This window comes from Hyaena hyaena, unplaced genomic scaffold (assembly GCF_003009895.1).
Source record: "Hyaena hyaena isolate Hyena2069 unplaced genomic scaffold, ASM300989v1 scaffold_93, whole genome shotgun sequence".
NCBI classification, from domain to species: Eukaryota; Metazoa; Chordata; class Mammalia; order Carnivora; family Hyaenidae; genus Hyaena; species Hyaena hyaena.
In genome coordinates, this window is record NW_024080724.1 from 1,113,786 (window position 1) to 1,135,107 (window position 21,322).

A 21,322-nucleotide genomic window follows, 5' to 3' on the forward strand; every position below is an offset into this window, starting at 1 on the left:
TTCTTGAAATGAAGACTCAATCCCTTCCATTTAGCCTGAGTTCATTTAGTGGCAAACAAAACCACCTATATCAATGAGTTACAATTTCAAAGCAAAAGAAAGTTTTAGAAGCCTTTTGGGAAAAGGCAAAAGCTTTATAGCACATTGTTTTTTGAGTGTTGTATGTAAAATGTTATTCTTAGCAGGCATCTCTGTGACCAAAAAATTGTGAGGGAAGTAGTCTTCAGGATACCACAGGAGGTCTGTATCTATAAGGTTATGGGAACCACAGGGCCATGAGATAAAGGCTTTTATGAAAAACTAGCAAATCAGTTACATGAGCTAACAAGCAATAATTGAGCCATCCACTTTTAAGGCTTGAGTATGTTCTTTCTCATGTAATCTTCAAACAACCTTGTGAAGTAGATTGTTTTTTAAAATTTGTTACTGAGAGAGAGAGACCGCATGAGCAGAGGAGGGTCAGAGAGAGAGGGAGACACAGAATCTGAAGCAGGCTTCAGGCTATGAGCTAGCTGTCAGCACAGAGCCGGGCGGGGCTCGAACCCCCGAACTGCGAGATCATGACCTGAGCCGAAGTTGGACCCTTAACCGACTGAGCCACCTAGGCGCCCTAACTGTGTTTTAATCATTTTACAGATGAGGAACTGAAGCTCTGGGTCCTTAAGCTCCATGGCCAACAAGAGGTAGAGCTAAGATTTAAACCCAGATGAGTCTATGTCCAAAGCCTGCCATCTTTTCTGTTACACCATCAGTCCAACTGGAATGAAGTCATAGCATGGGGCCTGCTTGGAATAGTAGGTTGAGAGCCTTTGTAGCCAGCCTTTAATAGCACACGGCATGCAGGTGCCTTCTCACAGGTAAGGGAGAGGTGCTGAAGGAGACTGGAACATGGTAGCTCTGGGCTAGAGACAGCGGTGACCTGGTGACTCATGGGAGAGGTGGTACTGATCCTTAGGGAGAAAAGGGGCAAATCTTGAGATCCTGTCCTCTATAACCAACTCAAGAGTATGAAGGCCTCTTTCCCCATGATACATAGTACATAGCTCACAGGATAAATGTCTGTTTTATAAGATTAAGCTACAAAGTAATTAATAAACATAGCCACAATGTGCAAGCAAATAAAAAGAAAGCAAAAGAGCCAAAGGAGGAGAGACTACAAACCGGGTACTGTCCCTTCTGACACAGCCGGTGCTGGCATGCACCTCTGTGAACAAAGAGCATGTGTTCCAGTGACATGCTTCTTTGTCAGGGGCTTCACTGCCAGAGGCATAAATAACACAGGCGGAACAGGGTGTGTCTGCGTGCCCTGCCAACATCTTCCACTGGACTGTCAGTCCACAGGCCTGAAGGGGCTGTTGTCACAGTGCCCTACTTTTGAATGTTGCCGTACTTAACATCATTCTGAGTCTGCATCTGGGTGTGAGAAAGAAGTAGAATATATAATTGTATCTAATCTACAATTATCATCATGTTCAGGGATTTATGAATTTGAACAAGGGCTGAAAGAGAATAAGCAAAAGTGAAAAACACTTAGTTTCTTAGAGAGTCTGAACTATGGCTGACTCTTTTTGCTCCCATCAAAGTTAGTGTTTGCCTAATAAGTTAAAAAAAAAATCTGCCAAATAATGCCCAGCTTGGGCACTCATTGGAGTCCTAAAACTGCCTGTTAATCAGAATGTGTATTCCAGGAAGCTCCAAAATGTCCGAGGAGAACTCTCTGAGCTAGTTTGTAACTCCTTGGCCCTGTTCCACCCCACTGCCTCAGCAACATCATGAGATGACCGGCGCCTTCCACAAACTTTGTGGCTGTGAACAGAATTTAATAAATCTGAAGACGGGAGGAAACAGCCCCACTGGAGCGTTCGTTTGACTGGCTTTGAAGCCAGTTTAGCAGAACGGGCACATTTTCTCTTTAGTAAAGACAGTATATGAAGCTGACGCATGAGATCATTGTTCTTTAAATACTAAATACTTCTCCCCCTGCTCTCCCGTGCATATGTGCGTACGCTGGTAAATTTGCCTGTTGGGTTTCCACACACCCTTTGTGTACCTGCTACAGCAGTCAGACTACAAATGGGAGCTGAAGGACCTAGATTCTCAAATAGACTGTGAGCTCATACAAATATTTCTGAGGGTATGGAGAGTAGAAGCCCGGGGCCATCTTTAGGACACAGGTGCTCTGCAAATGTGTGTTATGTTGAAAATGATGTCACACGTATTCAAAACTACTGTCTAGGCAGCTGAGGTTTTTGAAACAGAGAAAGAGAGGCAAATAGGTGAAAATGGGGTAAGGAATGAGATCCAATTAGTCTCCAGATGATAAGAACAGAGGTGGGGAGAGTGTCAGGTGTGTCGGCAGCTATAGGTCTAGTAAGGGGCCCCTGCCAAAGAAACCAGATTCCTTTCCGCTCCCTGAAACAGCTGTAGGTGCTGGGCCTTCCTGGTGCAGCGTGAAAAGCTATGACTCGTCAAGTTTAATGTTTATTAAACACCATCCTTATGCCAAGTACCATGCTTGAGACTTTCATGTACATTGCATCTCAGTTAATCCTGGCAACAGCTCGCTGGGACAAGATTATAATCCCCTTTTATTGTTTAGGAAACAGGTTCAGTGAAGCCAAGTGGAACTCATGTAGCCAGTAAGAACCTGGATTTCTCTGTCATTAAGGTTTCACTATAATTCAGTCTCGTTACTTTGATCCACTAGTCCTCACAACTGCTTCTAAAAAAAATGTCTTGTTTTCTCTGCTTTAAGAAGATTTACGTGCTCATCATGGAGGAATTGGAAAGCAAGGAAAAAAAAGAAAAAATCGAAACACCAAAGTCCAGAAAAAAAAATTTTTAATTTAAATTCCTGCCACTGAGACATAACCACCATTACACCATTAAGGCATATATCCTTGCAGCCTTTGTCCGCCTGTGTATTATGCATATTTTTTGTAAAAAAAAAAAAAAAACAAAACCAATATTTATATTTAGTATGAGTGTTAACTCCGCTCAGATTTTCCCTTTTCAGAGAGGGACTCTGTTGATTTGGGAACTGTGTTCTATCACTAATTGGCTGGGTGCGTTTATACAAACCACATAACCTCTCTGAGCCTCAGGTTGCTCATCAGGAGACTGCTATGAGGATTACACATGGTCATGTGGGCAAAGCTCCTACCTGGCACGGTGCCTGGCATTCTCCTCTGTGTCCTGGGCACAGTCACCAAAAGTCCAAGTCCCTCCCTTACCCTAAACAGAGACCCCAGAGCTTGCTGGCCTCCCCAGAGGCTGTTGAAGTTTTGCCGTGGCCATCAGTTCTTCACCTCTGCTCCATGTCCTTCATCTCCTGGAGGGACCCTGCGCCTTTGGCTGAGAGAAGGGCTCACCCAAACCTATATAAGTTTTCGCTCTCAAAAGGGGTGGGCTCATTTTCCATTTGACTTAGTCTTTGGTGTCATTTGAGGAATTGGGAATGTGTCCCTGAGCTGGCCTGGAAAATATCTGCATGGCCCCACAGTGTTGGGCACCCCTCTCCTCCATAATTAGCCAGCATCCTGACCATCTGGACCCTCTCCTACCTCACAGGGATGTCCTTGTCCACGCAGTACTAAGACTGATCTCAGAGTCCTGTTCCTGTTGATTGAACTTTCCATCTGTTCTCAAGCTTGCTTTGCCAGCTCCTGCCTGGCCAGGGCCCCTTGGTGGGCATGCAAGGTACTCCTTCCTCACGCTAGTCTCTAACACGACTCTGGCAGTATAGGTGCTCCCTAATTTGCTAGGCTCTTCCTTTGGTAAAGGCCATTAAGTTCCACTCTACTTCTTCCTTGAAAAGCAGAGCAGTCAGGTTCCTGGGTGGCTTATTATTATTTTTAATGTTTATCTATGCACACACTATAGAAAACTTGGAAACTGTATTTAACGAAAAGAAGAAAATTAACATCTCAACTCTGGGCTAAGCACTGCTCATGTTTTGGTGTCTATTCCTCCAGTCTTTTCTCTACACACATATGGCACTTTCTCAAGTCTCAGATTGCCGCAAGCATCATCTCATTAATAACAGCTTTCCAGGAGGGTGGGGAGGGGGGAGCCCCCTACATTAAATATTCATACCGATTATGCGAGACATCCTTATTTCAGAAATAGCAAGGAGTGAAAAGAAGTATCATAGTACCTAGGAAATGCTGCATATATTACATTAAAATTTTTTGATAAGGGTGATACTGGAACCTGCTTTTCTTTGGTTAACAATATATTATGAACACATTTCCATGCCACTGAGGAGCCTTCCACAATATACATTCCTTGAGGACATTCTTCTACAAAATGAAAATAGCTTTTCTTTTTCTGAATATAAAGACAATACATATTCATGTAGCAAATTCATGCAATGCAAAAAAGTATAAAGAAGAAAATACAAGCCAGCCAAAATCCCATGACCTAGCAGCAACCACTGTTAACATTTTTGTGAATATTTCCCAAACTGTCTCTATGAATGTAGACGCATATGTAAAATATGTAATATTATATAAATGGAATCCTACTATAAGTGGTGGTTTGTGGCGTGCTTTTCTTTTTCTCCTAGCAATGGATTGCTCCAAATCAATAAATCTAGGTTTCCATCATATTTATTTATTTGTTTGTTAATTTGTTTTATCTCCATCATTTTTATAGTCTGCATCATATTTCATTGTATGGATGTGGCATAATTTATTCTCCTGGTCTCCTGCTCACAGCCATTTAAGTTATTTCCAGTTGTTCACCACCACGCATAACATCTTTGTACAATTAGCTCCCTTGAAATAAATTCCTAGAAGTATAATTCCTGAATCAAAGTGTATATATTTCAAATTTGGATGTGCATGGTGAATTGCCCTTTACAGGCTGCATTTCTTTTGTATTCCCATTAGCATGGTGTAAGATTTCCCCTCACCCTTGCCTAAATTAGATATATTATCTTGTTAAAAAAAACTTTTTTTAATGTTTATTTATTTTTGAAGGAGAGAGACAAAGTGCGAGCAGGGGAGAGGCAGAGAGAGAGGGAGACATGGAATCCGAAGTGGGGTCCAGGCTCTGAGCTGTCCGCACAGAGCCCCATGTGGGGCTTGAACTCACTGTGATACCATGACCTGAGCTGAAGTCAGACGCTTAACCCAGGTAACCCTAGGCATATTATATTTTAAAGACCTTTGTCAGTCAGTTTTCAACTAATGACACGGTTGAAAACCTAAGGGCACCAAGACAATTCAATGTGAAAAGGATAGCGTCTAAAGAAATGGTGCTGGGAGTATTCGATATCCACGTGCAAACAAATGAAGTTGAATCTCTACCTCACAGAATATACAAAAATTAACTCAGAGTGGATCACAGACTTAAATATTAGAGCTAAAACTATAAGACTCAGAAGAAAACAAAGGAGTTCATCTTCATGACCTTGGATTAGGTAAAGCTTTCTTAGTTGTGACACCAAAAGCAAGACAAACTAAAAAAAAGATAACATTGACTTAACCAAAATTTAAAAACTTTGTACTTCAAAGATACCAGGAAGAAAGTGAAAAGACAATGCATGGAATGGGAGAAAATATCTGGAAATCATATATTTAACAAGGGACTTGTGTTCAGGATATAAAAAGAACTATTAGACCTCAACAACAAAAAGACAACCCAATTAAAAATGAACAAAAACTGTAAATAGACATTTCTCCCAAGAAGATATACAAATGGCCAATAAACACGTGTAAGGAGCTCAAGATCAGTAGGCATTGGGAAATGCAAACCAAAATCACAATGATACACCACGTCACACCTGCCAAGATGTCTATAATAAAAATGATAGACAACAAGTGTCAGTGAGGATGTAGAAAAATTGGAACCTTTGTGCATTGCTGGGGGGAATGTAAAATGGTGCAGTTGCTTTAGAAAACAGCTTGGCAGTTCCTTACAAAGCTAAACAAAGCCAGCAATCTCATCCCAAGGTATGTACCCAGGATAATGAAAATATATGTCAGTACAAAATTTGCACATGAATGTTTATGGCAGTGTTATTTATGGCCATAAGGTGTACATAATGCGAATGTCCCTAAACTGATGTCTGAATAAACAAAATGTAGTATATCCATACAATGGAATTTTTTTCAGCCACAAGAAGGAATGTGGTACTGATAGATGCTACAACATGGCTGAACCTTAAAAATATTATGCTAAATTAAAGAAGCCAGACGTGAAGGCCACATACGATTCCTTTTATGTGAAATGTGTAAAATAGGCAACTTCAGAGAGGCAGAAAGTAGATTAGTGGTTGCCAAAGGCTGGGAGTACTGGGAAGCGAGTGCTAATGAGTATGGTCTTTCTTTTGAAGTAGCGGAGATGCTCTGTAATTTGATAGTGGTGATGGATTTAACTCATATGCTTATTGCCATCCCCTCCCAAATCTTTAAAAGGACTCAAAAGTAAAGTTGAGGAAATTTTCCCAGAAAGCAGAACAAAAAGAAAAAAATTTACTAAAGGAAAAATAGAATTAAAGACAGCCCAGGAGGTCCAATATTAGATTAATCAGAATTCAAGAAAGACAGAAGAATAAAATGGAGAGAATTAGTGGAAGTCTATCTACATCCCAAACTATGAGATATCCTTCCAACTTGCCTTCCTGCACCAGAAGTTCCTGAAGGCTACTAGCTAATCTCCAGGCAGGAGATTGGAGAATTCTTTTGGGGGGGGGGGGGGGGAAGGGAAGTGACTGATTTAAGAGAAAATATGTAAAATAACAAGATTTGTTTTAGCTATAATATTTTTAATTTCCAAGGGCTTTCTCTTGTTCTTTATAATTGTTCATTTTTCATAGCATCCTGTTTTTATTTCATCGATGTAACATCTTTCCTATCTTTGAGGGGATAAAGGTTTATTATCATATCTGAATTGTGTTCATTTTCTCCAACTTACTTTTTACTAACTCAGATTTTTGGCTCTTGTGTTAGAGTCTTTCCTGAGCATCTGATCATTCTTGAATGTCCATTCATATTTACAAGAGAGGCATAAAAAGGTGAGTGGAAACTCTGTGTGCACTTATAGGTCTTAAAGACTAGAGGGCATCGCTCTGTGGTGATTAGGAAGCCCACTGGTACTTCCATTGAGAGACCCTCAAGTGTCTGCATTTTCAGCACTGTAGCTGTAAAGGATGAACTTATCAAGCAATAATGTAGCACAGTTCCTTTGAATTTTCAGATTGAAATGGCCCACCAAATTATAGTGTAATGAGATTTCTGAAAACCAGAGATCCTAAAAGTATCCTAAGTGTGTGTGTGTGTGGGGGGGGTTATAATGAAAGGATCAAAAATCAAATGTTATGGGGCGCCTGGGTGGCTCTGTCAGTTGAGCGTCCAACTTCAGCTCAGGTCTTGATCTCGCAATTTGTGAGTTCGAGCCCCATGTCGGCCTCTGTGCTGACAGCTCAGAGCCTGAGCCTGTTTCAGATTCTGAGTCTCCCTCTCTCTCTGTCTCTCCCCCACTTGCTCTCTGGCTCTCTTTCTCTCAAAAGTAGATAAACATTAAAAAAATGTTAAATCAAATGTTATGAGACTTCTCTTTTTTTTCTTAATTTTTAAAAAATATTTTATTTCTGAGACAGAGAGAGAGAGAGAGCATGAGCAGGGGAGGGTCAGAGAGAGAGGGAGACACAGAATCTGAAACAGGCTCCAGGCTCTGAGCTGGCTGTCGGCACAGAGCCCGACACGGGGCCGGAACCCAGGAACCATGAGATCATGACCTAAACCGAAGTCAGACGCTCAACCAACTGAGCCACCCAGGCACCCCTGTTATGAGACTTCTCAATGGATCATGGGAAGCTAGAAGACAGTGGAGTAATTGATGCCTCCTGAGAAAATTCTGAGGGAAAGCATCCTCCTCTAAGAACTTAACATACAGCCAAACGATCATTCAAGAGTGAAAGAAGACTAAAAATGTTTTCAGATATTCAAGATCTCAAAATAGTAACCCTCCATGCATTCTTTCTCATGAAGCTACTGCAGAATATACTCCCACATGGGTAGCTGTATGGCAGGCCTGGGGAGCAACCCAGTACAGACGGAGCAAGAGATCAGAAGAGTCCAGGAAAATGAAAATGAGGATTACCTCCTGTGTAAGCACCCTGACATAATTTCATAGCTCCGATGGAGAAATGAAAGCAATGAAAAGAGGTAACTCTTAACTCCAGAAAAAATAAAAAAGTTGTACAAGAAGTAGTTTTCTTTGTTTGTTTGTTTGTTTGTTTTAATGTGGCTCATCTGCAAGCACGAAGTCCCATTAACATAAACAACCAGTACTGAAAGGAGGGGTAGTCAGAGCTGTGCCACGGTGAGGGTGTGAGAGAGCAAAATTCCTATTTTTCATAGCAGGAAGTCAATAGTTAATAGTAATAGTTACTGTGTCAAATAAAAACAAGACCCAAAGAGTAATATAACCACGTTATTTATATAAAAGGAGGCAAACAGAGGCAACTGCTAAAAGAACTGGAAGCCCTGGGGACTCTGGGGGATGAGGTGGGAAGGGCGGGCAGGAGCTGTTGTTTGGGTAATAAGCACTATGGTCCTATTTGGCATTAAAAACTCTGGTGTATTAACTCTGAAACAAATGAAATTTAAACAGCAAGCAAACTGGCAAGGGAGGCTCCTGGCGGTGGCTGTGGATACTGAGAAACGGGGTTCTGGCTGCCTTAGATCTGTTCCCAAAAGCCTAGATGTCCCCAGAGTGACAGAGGACAGGTGGTGTGGGAAGGGCCAAGGAGCTTCATACCCTTTCTCAGGCATCTGCTCAGGGAATGAAAGTAGTAGGATACGGGGCGCCCAGGTGGCTCGGTTGGTCGGTTAAGTTCAGATCATGATCTTGCGATTCGGGAGTTTGAGCCCTGCCTCAGGCTCTGTGCTGAGGGTGCAGAGACTGCTTGGGATTCTCTCCCTCTCTCTCTGCCCCTCCCCAGCTCGTGCTCTCTGTCTGTCTCTCTCACAAAAAATAAATGAACTTTAAAAAATTTATTAAAAAAAAGTATCATAGTCTGGAAATATCTTTAAAAAAAGAAAAGAAGGAAAGTGGTAGGATATGATTTTTTTAATCCAGCTGCAACATGCGCTTTAAAGGAAAAGAAATAATGCAAATATTCTGGCATTGCATTTCTGTCGGATTTTGTATGGTGCTGGGAGATTCCAAATTTCCCCAATTCTTCTGATGTTTTTAGTGAGAAGTTGAGAGGGCAGGGGACTGCTAGGAAGCCATTGTTTTTCACCAGACATTGGGGTTCTTCTTTCTACAACAGCGTGAGCAGGTAGGTTGTTTTTTCTCTTTTAATTTAAGGAATAATTACATACAGTAAAATGTACAGGTGTTGAGCCTACAGTTGGTGAGTTCTGACAAAGATGTATAACTGATACCCCAGTCAAGTTAGAAAGTACAGCTATCACATTCCCCTGTATCCCTTCCCATGCCCTATCAGAGGCAACCCTTATCCCAAATTATATCCCCAAGAGATGATTTTGCCTCTTCTTGAACTTCATATGAATGAAATCATACTACAGGTGCTGACTTCTTTCACTTAACATGGTACTTTTGAGTTTATCTGGGTTGCTGGGTGCATCAGTAGCTCACTTCTTTGTATTAATGGACAGTATACTAATGTATAAATATAATGCAACTTGTTTATCCATTTTCTTTTTTTTCTCTTTTTTCAAATATTTTATTTATTTTTGAGAGAGAGATAGAGACAGCATGAGCAGGGGAGGGTCAGAGAGAGGGAGACACAGAATCCAAAGCCAGCTCCAGGCCCTGAGCTAGCTGTCAGCACAGAGCCTGATGCGGGGCTCGAACCCACGAACCGTGAGATCATGACCTGAGCTGAAGTCGGATGCTCAACCAACTGAGCCACCCAGGCACCCCTCCACTTTCTGAGCAAGTTTCTTCTTTCTGGTGACCAGCCTTGTTTCTGACCTGGAGCGAGTCTTTGCGTGGCACTTACAGTGTTTTTTTTCACTACGTAGAGTCGAAGGGTAAAAATCTAGGCTTTTTTAAAGACCAGCAAAATTTACACATGTGCTATAAATAAAAACCAGATGTAATACATGCTCATTTTAGTTTAGTCTATTTCTGCACCCAGAGGAAGTGAATTAAAAGCCTGTGGCAGTAACCTACACGTGGGATAACTCAAGTCCAAATCAAGTTTTGTTTTGTTTTGTTTTTTTGTTTGTTTGTTTGTTTTTTGCTGTGAGAGGAGAGAGGGAGAGCTGGGCAGGATAAATATTTCACAGGAAGACTCAACAGGGCTTTGTGTCAGATTAGAGGTATGGGATGAATGAGCAGGATGAGACCAGTCTATTTCAACGTGGTCATCTCCCTGTTGAGACCCTCTTTTTACAACTTGGGCCAATCAGTCCCTCTGCAGGCTCTGTCCTATTAGGGAATTTAAGGAGCTATGGGTCAGTGGCTCAGCCTACCCTCCAGTCCCACTTGTACCTTCATCTTGCTCCTGGTGGCTAACACCATGGTTCCAGGTATAGTGACATCGTGGAAAGAACAGTGAATTTGGAACCATATGAACATAATACCTTTAAGACAAGTAACCACTAAGCATAATCAAATCAACTATCTCTATAAATGGCTGGACATTCTAGGCTGCTGAAAGGGAATTGCCACCAGAGACTGGCTACCTCCTAGAACCTTGAAGTCCATTAGACCAGAAGTACTGTCACTCTGGAATAGCTGGGTGATGGGGAATTATTTCAGCTTAATGACAGCTTAGGCCATTTGGGTTGCAGTGGGAAGAACTCTGCTCCAGATCCTGGTCCCGGTTTTTCTGTGTAATTTAGGTCCCTTCCACTCTCTGGGTCTTCCATTAAATGGAACAAGACTGCATGATCTCTGAGATGCTTCCAGCTCTGACATGCTAGAATATAATGCTAATTTCTAAGCAACAGAGGTTATCATGATGTGATCTCTGTAAAGAATTTGCTAGTAGCATGTCTGTATCTAAGACAAGATACCTTTTTTCCCTTTGGTACTTAGGTAAATATTCAGAAGTGATGAGTCAAGTGTATTCCAGGAAAAGGAAACTGAGTCGTCTTTCACTAGTACTATTGGTACAATCCCAATGCTGGTTGCTGTTAATATTGGGATAAGGGTGTATCAGTGATATTTTGTGACTACAGGGCACTTTATATGGATATTAATGAATAGGATCTCAAAGATCATATACTTCAAATTCTCAGAAGACCCAAACATGAAGCTTGGTGCCAAAGAATTCACCTTCTCCGGAGATGCTTCATTCCACTTTTATATTGCTCGCATCATTAGGAAACCATTCATCAGGTTGAACTGAAATCTTGATTTCACATAACTATCAGTCCTAGCTTTGCTCTCTGGGGCAACAAACTATACCTGTGTTCTTTCTGGCCAAGATTGCAGACTGCTGAAATGTTGGACAATGTCTTGTTGGCTCTTCATAGCATTTAAAAACATCTAAATTTGTTTCCAATGTTAAAACATCATGAGATTCTGGCTTGTCTTGAAAAATGAAAAAATCTGTATCATTTCCTCTCCAGTATGATTCTTCTCTTTTTTGTGAAAAATTCAAAGTTCTGTTCCAGTCCCTAGCCTCTCTGCTTCAGCCTAAGTGCTTTGGGAGAGGTTGATCCCAGCCCTAGTTCTATAACAGGGTATGCAAACTAGTCCTACTTCATTAGCATAGTCCCACCTCTTGTCACCTTTATTGATTCAGAAGCTGGCACTGACTTAGATTGGGAACAGAATCCGAGATGGAGAATTAGCAGACACAAGGTTTATTGAGGAGAGTCCTCAGGACATACACCTGTGGAGACGTGCAGAGGACAGGGTGGGCGTGAGAAGCTGACCAGCGAACTACAGTGTAGTTACAACTAAGGCCTCAGCTGGTCCCACCAGGAATTTGAGAATGGGGATGGCCCTTCAGAATTGTCCCAAACTGAAGAACAGGGGCTAGGTGTTTGTATTCCCACATTAGCCAGTTGCTGGCCTCAGGCACACCCCGGGGAAGGGGTGTAAAGCCTTGGGGGAAGTGGCTTCCTGAGACCTGAGACTGACTGGCAGACTATTCCCAGCAGCTGAGGGATGGCTGGCTATGCCTGCCCTGAAGAGAGAACTGAGGAGTTCTCCCCAGTATCCACTACAGGCACATGACTCAATCTAGACCAAAAGAGGTTTGCTAAAGAGGCTTCCAGAAATGACCTTCATCTGTCTGGATCTGGGTGAGGAGCTTGGGAACTGTTGGTAGCCATCTCACACGGAAGTCAGCTTTGATGAGGCTGGTGTTGTGCTGAATCAAACCAACCTTGAAGCTTGAGTTACCCTGGACTTCCGGTGGGAGCTTCATTGTTAAGACGGTTTTTTGGCTGTGGTTTGGTTACTTACAAATTAACATACTTTGTCACGTATGTCGGCCTGGAGCTGCATTTCTGGCAAAAACCTGATAAGTAGGAGCTGCCTCCCTTTCAGATGGGTCACTTGGCTTCCAGGTTACTGGTGCACACCTGGTTTTAAGGGGTAGCGGTGGACAGCTAAGTCCTAATCTTCTAATACTAATACTTCTAATACTAGGAACTCAATATATAAAGTGGGAAAACCAAGGTGTAGCAACAGAAACATGTGTTGATAAATACGGAGGTAAACATTGAAAGCTAAGAGTTGGCAACAGTTGCCTCTGGGAAGATCTACCAGGGTGATGTGGGGTAAGAGACCCAGCTGGTTTTTGTGGGAGGCCTTGATGTGCTCTTTGGTTAGAGATGCTGCACGTCCCCTGTGGGGCAGGCATGCTCCGGAGCCTCTTGGGCTGCTCTCTGGCTCTCCCATGTCTTAGTTCTGCCTTCCTCTGGCCTCTCTCCTGGGTAGGGGGTTTCCTTAGTGCTGGTTGAATAATTGTCTTAAGCTACCATCTCTCTCTTAGTTAACTTAATCACTCTCTCCGCTCCTGGGAGACCCCTTTCCCTGCTCCTCATCTCCCCCCTTAAGCTCCAGGGCCATGTTGCTTCCACAGGACCTCCTGGGAGCTCCCCCTGCCCTATCTCTAACTTGCACAGGGAGATAGCCAAGGCCCCTCCCAGCTCTAACACTCTGTGAAGTCTAAAAAATATATGTAAACATTTAACAAGTCATAAGAATAGAATGCTTTTATTTGCCTAATATTCTTTTTTTAAAAAATATTTTTATTTATTTCTAGGAGAGAGAGGGAGAGAGAGACAGCGTGAGCAGGGGAGGGTCAGAAAGAGGGAGACACAGACTCTGAAATAGGCTCCAGGCTCCAAGCTGGCAGTCAGCACAGAGCCCGACGCGGGGCTCGAACCCACGAACCGCGAGATCATGACCTAAGCGAAAGTCGGACCCTTAACCGACTAAGCCACCCAGGCGCCCGTATTTGCCTAATATTCTTAACCAGTTTTCCTTTTGCCAGAATAGGCATTTGTTGAGCACCAACCATGTGCCAAGCTATAATGTGGTTTTAGTGTCATGCAGTTTTGCTGTTTTAACATCTCGTCATGACCTAAAGTTTTGTTTCCTCAGGTGAACCTTCTATAAAATGTATATAAGGTTATAAGGATTAAATGAGTCAATGTTTGTAAAGCCTTTTTAAAAATACTTAAGGGGTGCCTGGGTGGCTCGGTCAGTTGAGCGTCTGACTCTGGATTTCCACTCAGGTCATGATCTCACATTTGTGGATTCCAGCCCTGCATCAGGCTCTGGGATAACAGCACAGAGCCTGCTTGGGATGCTCTCTCTCCCTGTCTCTCTGCTTCTCTCAGGTTGCACACATGCTTTCTCTTGCTCTCAAAATAAATGAATAAAAAAACTTTAAAGCTACTTAATATAAAGTTAATAATTGGTACAATATTAGAGATGTGTGTGTGTGTACTGGGATTTTATGGTAACGAGAAATACTTCCACTTTTAAGAGTCACCTTTTAGGAGAGACAGACACATTAACAAAAAATTATGTATTGTGAGTAACTGTGATACAATTCCTTGCGCCAGGAATACGATATAAGGAATATCAACAAAGTACTCTAAGAACGCAGACTGGGGGAAGCGACCAGCTCTTCCTTGGGTAGGTTGGGGGTGGAGGTCCAGAAACATTTCACCAAGGGAGTGTCATTTTTAGATGGGCTTCGGAGAACAAGTAGTAGCTTTCCAGGTTGACAGAAAGGATAAGGCAAAAAGATAAAGCATTAGGCAAAGTCTTTTAAAGAGTCTTTTAAAGGTTTTAAAGAGCCTAGCCTATTCAGGGAATAAGGAAAATGTTTCCTTACTTTAAGAATTATAGCTATTGAAAGGGCCTCACAAACAGGTGAACTTCCAGAACTAGAAAACCCTCAAGAAGCTTCAAAATTCTGGATGGGAAGAATTTCTCATGCAGTACAATCTGCAAACTTTCTCTCCCTCGGTCTTTAAAAAAAAAAAAAAAAGTGGTAAAATTCACATAACATAAAGTGCACTGTTTTAACTATTTTAAAGTATTCAATCCTGTGACATTTCAGACATTCACAACCACTGCCACGAACTAGTTCTAGAATATTTTCCTCACCCCAAAAGGAAACCCTGTACCTTCTGGCCTCCCCTGATCCCTGCAGCTGCTTCTCTGTGTTCTGTCTCTATAGATTTGCCTGTTTGGGACAGATGTTATAAGTTGAGTTATACAGTATGTGGTTGTTCAATGCTGTGAAAAAGACAAATAACACCTTAATATTATTATACAAATAATTTGGTCTTATGGACCCCCTGAAAGAGTAGCAGGATCCACAAGCGGTCTACAGATGAGACTTTGAGAGCTGCTGGTGTAGATAGTACAAGGCATGAGGTACCAGGTCCCCATTACAGCTTCTACCCTAGCACCAGGTGATTATCTGTCGTGGCCCTGCATCCAGCCTGAGGTCCGCCCCCTCCCCGCTTCTCATCACCCTTGTGAGCTCTGCCAGCCATTTTCTGCACAGTTGAGATTAGCAATGCAGCAATGGGTTCACATCTAAACTGTTCAAAGGAGCCAAACAACCAAATGGGGACACATTTTTATTAGTAATAAATCTGAATGTGGTTAAAAAAAAAAAAACCCAAGAACAACAAAAACCATAACTGTACTGTGTACTTACTTCCAATAAAATTCTGATCACTTCCTGCCACTCTCATTACAGTTTATAATCACAGTAATTACCTTTTACCTGTGACGAGAACCGTCATGTGTTTTTGAATATCAAGCAGCAGCCATGCTATAAATTGCTAGCCCCTTTCTCCTCTAATGATCACAGCTGATTTTATTCTTCAAGTATTCTTCTCAGAGTTATTAGCACGCTTATTATACAGCATATTCAAATGTTAATGTGCATGTAGCACTGCCGCTATTGTGAGACCCATTTTGCTCAGGAGCTAAAATTATGTTGCCATTCTGCTTGGTGCTAGAGGTTCTGTGCCTGAAACCTGTTTTCCACATGCAAGGAGCCAAGGTTATTTAATTAGAATGCTGAGCTAGAATGAGAAGAATCTGACACTTAATATAGAACCTGCAAGCTAAACGGGGTCAGCAAGTATAGGGCCTACACATTTGAATGAGCCATCCATCAGTACAGAACAACCCATCTTTGAGCAGACTGGCTTTGGGGCACGTTTAATATTGTTCCTCCAGGGGCTCTACCAAACTGTGCCTCTGTAGATTAAACTGCAAAAAATCACAGTTCAATTGGAAATATTTTCCTCCCACTGCGCTGAAGTCCGCTTGAATTTTTACTCTTTGGTTTTTTGCTCTGCCCTCTGGAGCCCCTTGAAGCATGTCTGCTCCCTGTTCCGTGACTGCCCTGCAGAGACTGAGGACAGTGACCCTGTCCCCATGGTTTGCTCTCCTAAGGCTTAGTTGTCCCAGTTCATATACAGAGGTTACCTGTCCCTTTACCACTGTGGCTAGTTTATCAGTGTCCCCTCCCCGCCTTTTTTAAAGTGAGTGCTCAGAACCTGAAACAATGATCCAGATGTGGTCTGATTGGTATGGAAATGAGCAGATCTCTCTTGGATAAGCACTTGCTTGTTGGAGAGGATTCTATCATACTTTCCCAGAGTATATTACCTTTTTTGTTATCCACCACTGATTAATGATCAGCAAAAAAAACACCAAGCTTTCTAAACTGTGCATTGGTATGTAGGTAATTAGGCATTTAGACCCAAATACAGGATCTGAGATTTGTCATTACATTTCATTTTGTTAAATTTGGCCAAATGCTTTGGCCTGTCGCCTTTTTTTGTATCCTGAATCCATCCCTTACATCCACAAATGTAATCAATCTATTGATACTGCTATCTTTATACAAATCAAAGTTAAAAACAACCAATAAAAAAGTCCTCAGGATGGAGTCCTTTACCTGCTATCAGAGACCTCAAATCAAAGTGGTTTTTCAAAGTATTTATTGTTATAACCCTTCCTCCCCACCCTCCATTTCTTTCAACTGTCCCATCTTCTAACCCAGGTTGTCAGGGAGGGAAAACATCAAAGAATATTCCAGGTTACCAACTGGCTGGTTAAAGTGGCCCAGAAAAGAAACCAAGGAAAAGGAGTGAAGAAGGCCTATTGAAGGGCCCAATGTGGCAGGACAGGATTCTCTTAATCCTACTTTATCTAGTTCCACACACTGCGACAAATTGGGGAGGTATAAAGGCATGAGTCAAATGGAAGATAGTCCAGGGCTGTGACGAGAGAGAGAAAATCAATAACCATGAAACAGAACCAATGTTGGAAGCTGGAAGACAGCCACTTAGCACATCAAACTGGAAGGACTAGGCAGACAAGAATAGGGACAGAGGAGGGTCACAAGGAGAATGAAGCAAAGAATGAGCATGTAAAACAGAATCTGGTCATGCCAAATGTGCTCCAGAGCTATGCTGTCCAATATGGTAGCCACTAACTAGAGTGGCTATTTACATTGAAAGTAATACAAATTAAATTAAAAAGTCAGTTCCTCAGTCATATTAGTCACATGTCAAGTGTTCAATAGTCACATGCAACTAGTGGCTACCATACTGGATAGTAAAGAAGAACATTTACATCATTGCAGAAAGTTCTATTGGACAGCTCATCTCTAGAGCCCTCTAGGTGCCAAACTGGGTAAGAATCATTTTAGTGCATTTGTTTTTCTTTTGCTTTCCTTCAAGATCCAGCTCAAATTTCAATTCTTCTGGGAATTTGCCCCGTGCTTGGTCTGTAACTGTATGCTATAGGCCACAGAGTATTCCGAGCTGTGCAGTTCTTAGTGGTAATACGTGAATCTAGATAAGACTTAGCATGGAGATTGTAGCACAGCTATTTGCCAATCCTTAACGAAAATGTGGCCTTTTTCTATTTGGGGAAGGCCTCCTCCTTGACAAAGCAATTGGTTCTGGGGCTAAGACCTGTGGAGCATGAGAAAAGAAGGAAGGGAATACTGGCCCAGTCAGCCTAATCTGCTGACTCCACCCCTGCAGCTCTAAAAATCATTTGTAAAAAAAGAGCTTTTGACCTCCTGTCCACAAACATTCCATAGGCCATCTTGGTTGGCAGTCAAGAAATTGAAGTCAAGTTGATGCAAGGTATCTTGTCATCTTACCTGTGGGCCCTCACTAAAATTTCAGTCTGCCTTCTTTCTCTTTTAATTTCCTGTGCCAGAAGCTCTTAGTATTTCTCATAATAAGATCTATCAATTCTACCTCTTAAATCTCTCTAGGATCTGTCTCCTGCAATACTCTCAGTTAATTTATCTCCCTTCTCCTTTCCCATCCAGCCCTACACTGCCACCTAAATGCTCTAAGAACTTTACCTTACCTTCTCCTCTCTCAAATCCTTCAGTGCTTCCTGTGACATCACAAAGCCCTGCTGCTTGGGCCCCCACTACCCTCTGGTTTCAAATTTTTCCACTCCCTGGTGTGCAGCACACCAGCCTCCCTCTTACCTAGAACCAAGCTGTCCTCCCACATCTCTGCCTTTGTACTTGCGGCTCCCCCTGTCTGAAAGTCCCCCCCCCACACCTTTCCCCTGGGGAATTTCTACACCTCTGTGAAGGTCCCCTTTAAATCTCATCTCCTCTGAGAAGTCAACCCAGAGCCCTCAGACAGACTTAAGGAGTGATCCATCAGCTATGCCCAAACACCGTCCGGGCTTTGGTCATAACACATCCTGTGTTTGACACTCATGAGTCTGTTTCTCCCACTAAACTGTGAGGTCTCAGGGGAAGGCAGCACGTCTGACTCATCTCTCATCCCCAGTGGCAAGCACAGGACCTGACTCATAACAAACACTTACTAAATGCCTGTTAAAATGAACAACAGTCTGTGCCATTATGAGGCTCCACTGTGACTAAAAACTGAGGACCATGAGGAAACTTTGTGTGGTTGCTACTGCTGGGCTCATTAAGGTTCACCCACAGTGATAGAGGCCTGTGGACAGGTGGCCCTTGTCGAGGATGTGGGGAGGAGCAAGATCATCGCTGTTCCTTCCCAAAGCCCCTCTGCACACTGGCCCTCCCCCGTGCAGGCAGCAGGCCTTGCATCCGCACAAGCCCATTCCTTGTTTGTCATGAAAAAGCACAGGATCCCTTGGTGAATGCTCTTGCAGGGACCCATCTGTGGGTAACTCTATATAAGGAATTACGGGCAAGGGTGAGGAACCTCTTCGTAGAATGGAGAGGGATGAAACAGTGCAATTCTTTGGCATGTCACTGGTGAGAGAACGTAGGAGGTAATAGCAATACTTTTTATGTTTTAAAAAGTATACCATACCTTATGGTTACCAAGAGACTTCCACTTCTATCGTCTTCTTTAGTGTGTTATCCATGCTGAGGGGCAGGCAGGAGAGATCTGGGGTGGTTATTTATGGATGCAGAAACTAATAGCCAGAGAGGCCATAATTTTGAGCAAAAGCCCACAGAAGTGAAGTGACTTCCCCAGGGTCATGAAGTAATAATCAGAGCTATAACAAATGGGGGTTACTTAAAAAGCAAGTCTCTGCTGGGTTTTCTTTAGCAAAGTGTTCAAAATCAGAAACATCTTCTGGTAAATTGAGTCTGTAGAGGACTTTCAAGCATCTCTTGGGAAATGTGACCAGATGAAATGAAAGGTTTCTTCCAGCGATGAGATTCTATGAAATTTAGTGTTTACTGTGTCCCAGGTTCATGTAACTCCATAAAGTACAATTATGAGATGGCTCGGAATTCCCCAAATAACTACCCCTCCTGCCCAGCCTGGCATCCCTGTCTGACTTACAGAGAAGTCTCACGCCCCGTACTTAACTTATTCCATCACCTGGTCATCAATCTCTTCTTCCCACTCCTTCTACTCCCTACAACATGGCAACTCTGTTACTTGATCAATGGTTCACTTCCTCTGTCAGAGATAACTAGGATTTAGAGCTAGAGGCATAATTTCTATATAAGACTAGAAAGCAGTACTGTCATCATGTATTATTGAGATCTTAATTTAATTCTTATTAAAGGGGAATTGAATTGACTGGATTAGTGAAGGTTCACTCTATTCTTTCCTCTCAGAGGGATGACTAAATTCATTTCAGTGCCATATTTGGTAGTGGGATATGGGAATGGAGGTTTCCATAAGTCAGAGTAGGCGTGTGGTTTTCTAGAAAGGAAAGTCTGCCTTCATTGGATGGACCAATAAAGTTATTGAAGTTCTGTCTGACAGGGTTCTCCCCAGTCTCCTTGCATGTGAATGAAGTACTGTACACCCATCTGAACTGGGCAAAACCAGAAGCTAATGGCAGTTCTGTGGAAATAGATACCCTATTTATCTTCTGATCCAAGAGCCCAGGCTCTATCCACTGTACCACACACTGTTCAGGGTGGTAGTTGTTCCTCTGAGTTCATGTTTACTGTGCAGTGAAGTGAAGTGCAGTGTCCAATTTTAACGATAAAGGCCATATCAATAATAACACATAACCTCCCATTTCTGTTTTTTATCATGAAGCTTAAGGCCCTTCAGATAGAAGAATTATGGGCAATTCTGGGTGTTACTGGCAGTCTTTGAGGATGCCTATTCTGCTTGGTTTGTTTTAATTTCTCCCTTCATTACCAAGAACAATCTGGCACTTACATATAAGAATAAGATGGGGAGGGGGGTTGGAGGATCCACTACAAAGTGCTGGGCCAGGCCTGCCATCTCTTCTGTTGCAGTGGAGTGTCAGACATTGTTATATGACTCCCACCCAGGTGTCTATCATGGCTGAGCAGGGCTGGCTCCCTTAAAATGAGATGAGTGTACTAACAATAAAGGGTGGCAATACAACACATAAAGAAGCACAAAGGAAGTCTTCATCCTCACGTTGAACTTGCCCAGGATATATGCTGATAAAATCAGATCTGAGCATATCCTGAACTCCATCTGTTAAAGGTGTTCACAGCCACTTAGGAGAATGCCAGGCAAGGGGCGCCTGGGAGGCTTAGTCGGTTGAGCATCCGACTTTCACTTAGGTCATGATCTCACGGTTTGTAGGTTCGAGCCCCGCGTCGGGCTCTGTGCTGACTGACAGCTCAGAGCCTGGAGCCTGTTTTGGAGTCTGTCACTCCCTCTCTCTCTGACCCTCCCCTGCTCACGCTGTCTCTCTCTCTCCTAGAAATAAATAAAACATTAAAAAAATTTTTTTTAAATTTCATTTTAGACACTATAAATGTTTTGATATTTTGCCTATGATTCAATTTGCCTAGTTAAAAAATTTACTTTGGCCATATCTTCAAGTTTTTCCTGTACTTTTACAATTACTGACCCTTAATAAATACCGAAAGTGTAGAATTACAGGTATTTGAGGTCCTACTATACCTGGATACATATAAAACAGATAGAGCCTTATAGGTAAATTGTATCTTGAAGAAAACTAAAAAAAAAATCGAAGATGAACTTTAGTTGCCATTTAAATTACATCTATCAAAATCTCACCAAATCCTTGAGAACCACAATGTAGTTAAGATATTTGCCTGGTGTAACCAATCTNAGCCTGTTTTGGAGTCTGTCACTCCCTCTCTCTCTGACCCTCCCCTGCTCACGCTGTCTCTCTCTCTCCTAGAAATAAATAAAACATTAAAAAAAAAAAAAAAGGAGAATGCCAGGCAAGAACGACCTGGCAATACATTTTCTGCCTTCCAGAGTAACTCCTTCTCTTCCTTCCCCAACCTGGCTAAAAATACAGCCAAAGTGACACACACACACACACGCAGGCACACGTGCACACATGCGTGCCCAAGTATACAAAAGACAAACAAAAAAAAAAACAAATTAAAAAAACCTAACATTTGTTGAGCAGATTGTGACAGAATATCAATTAG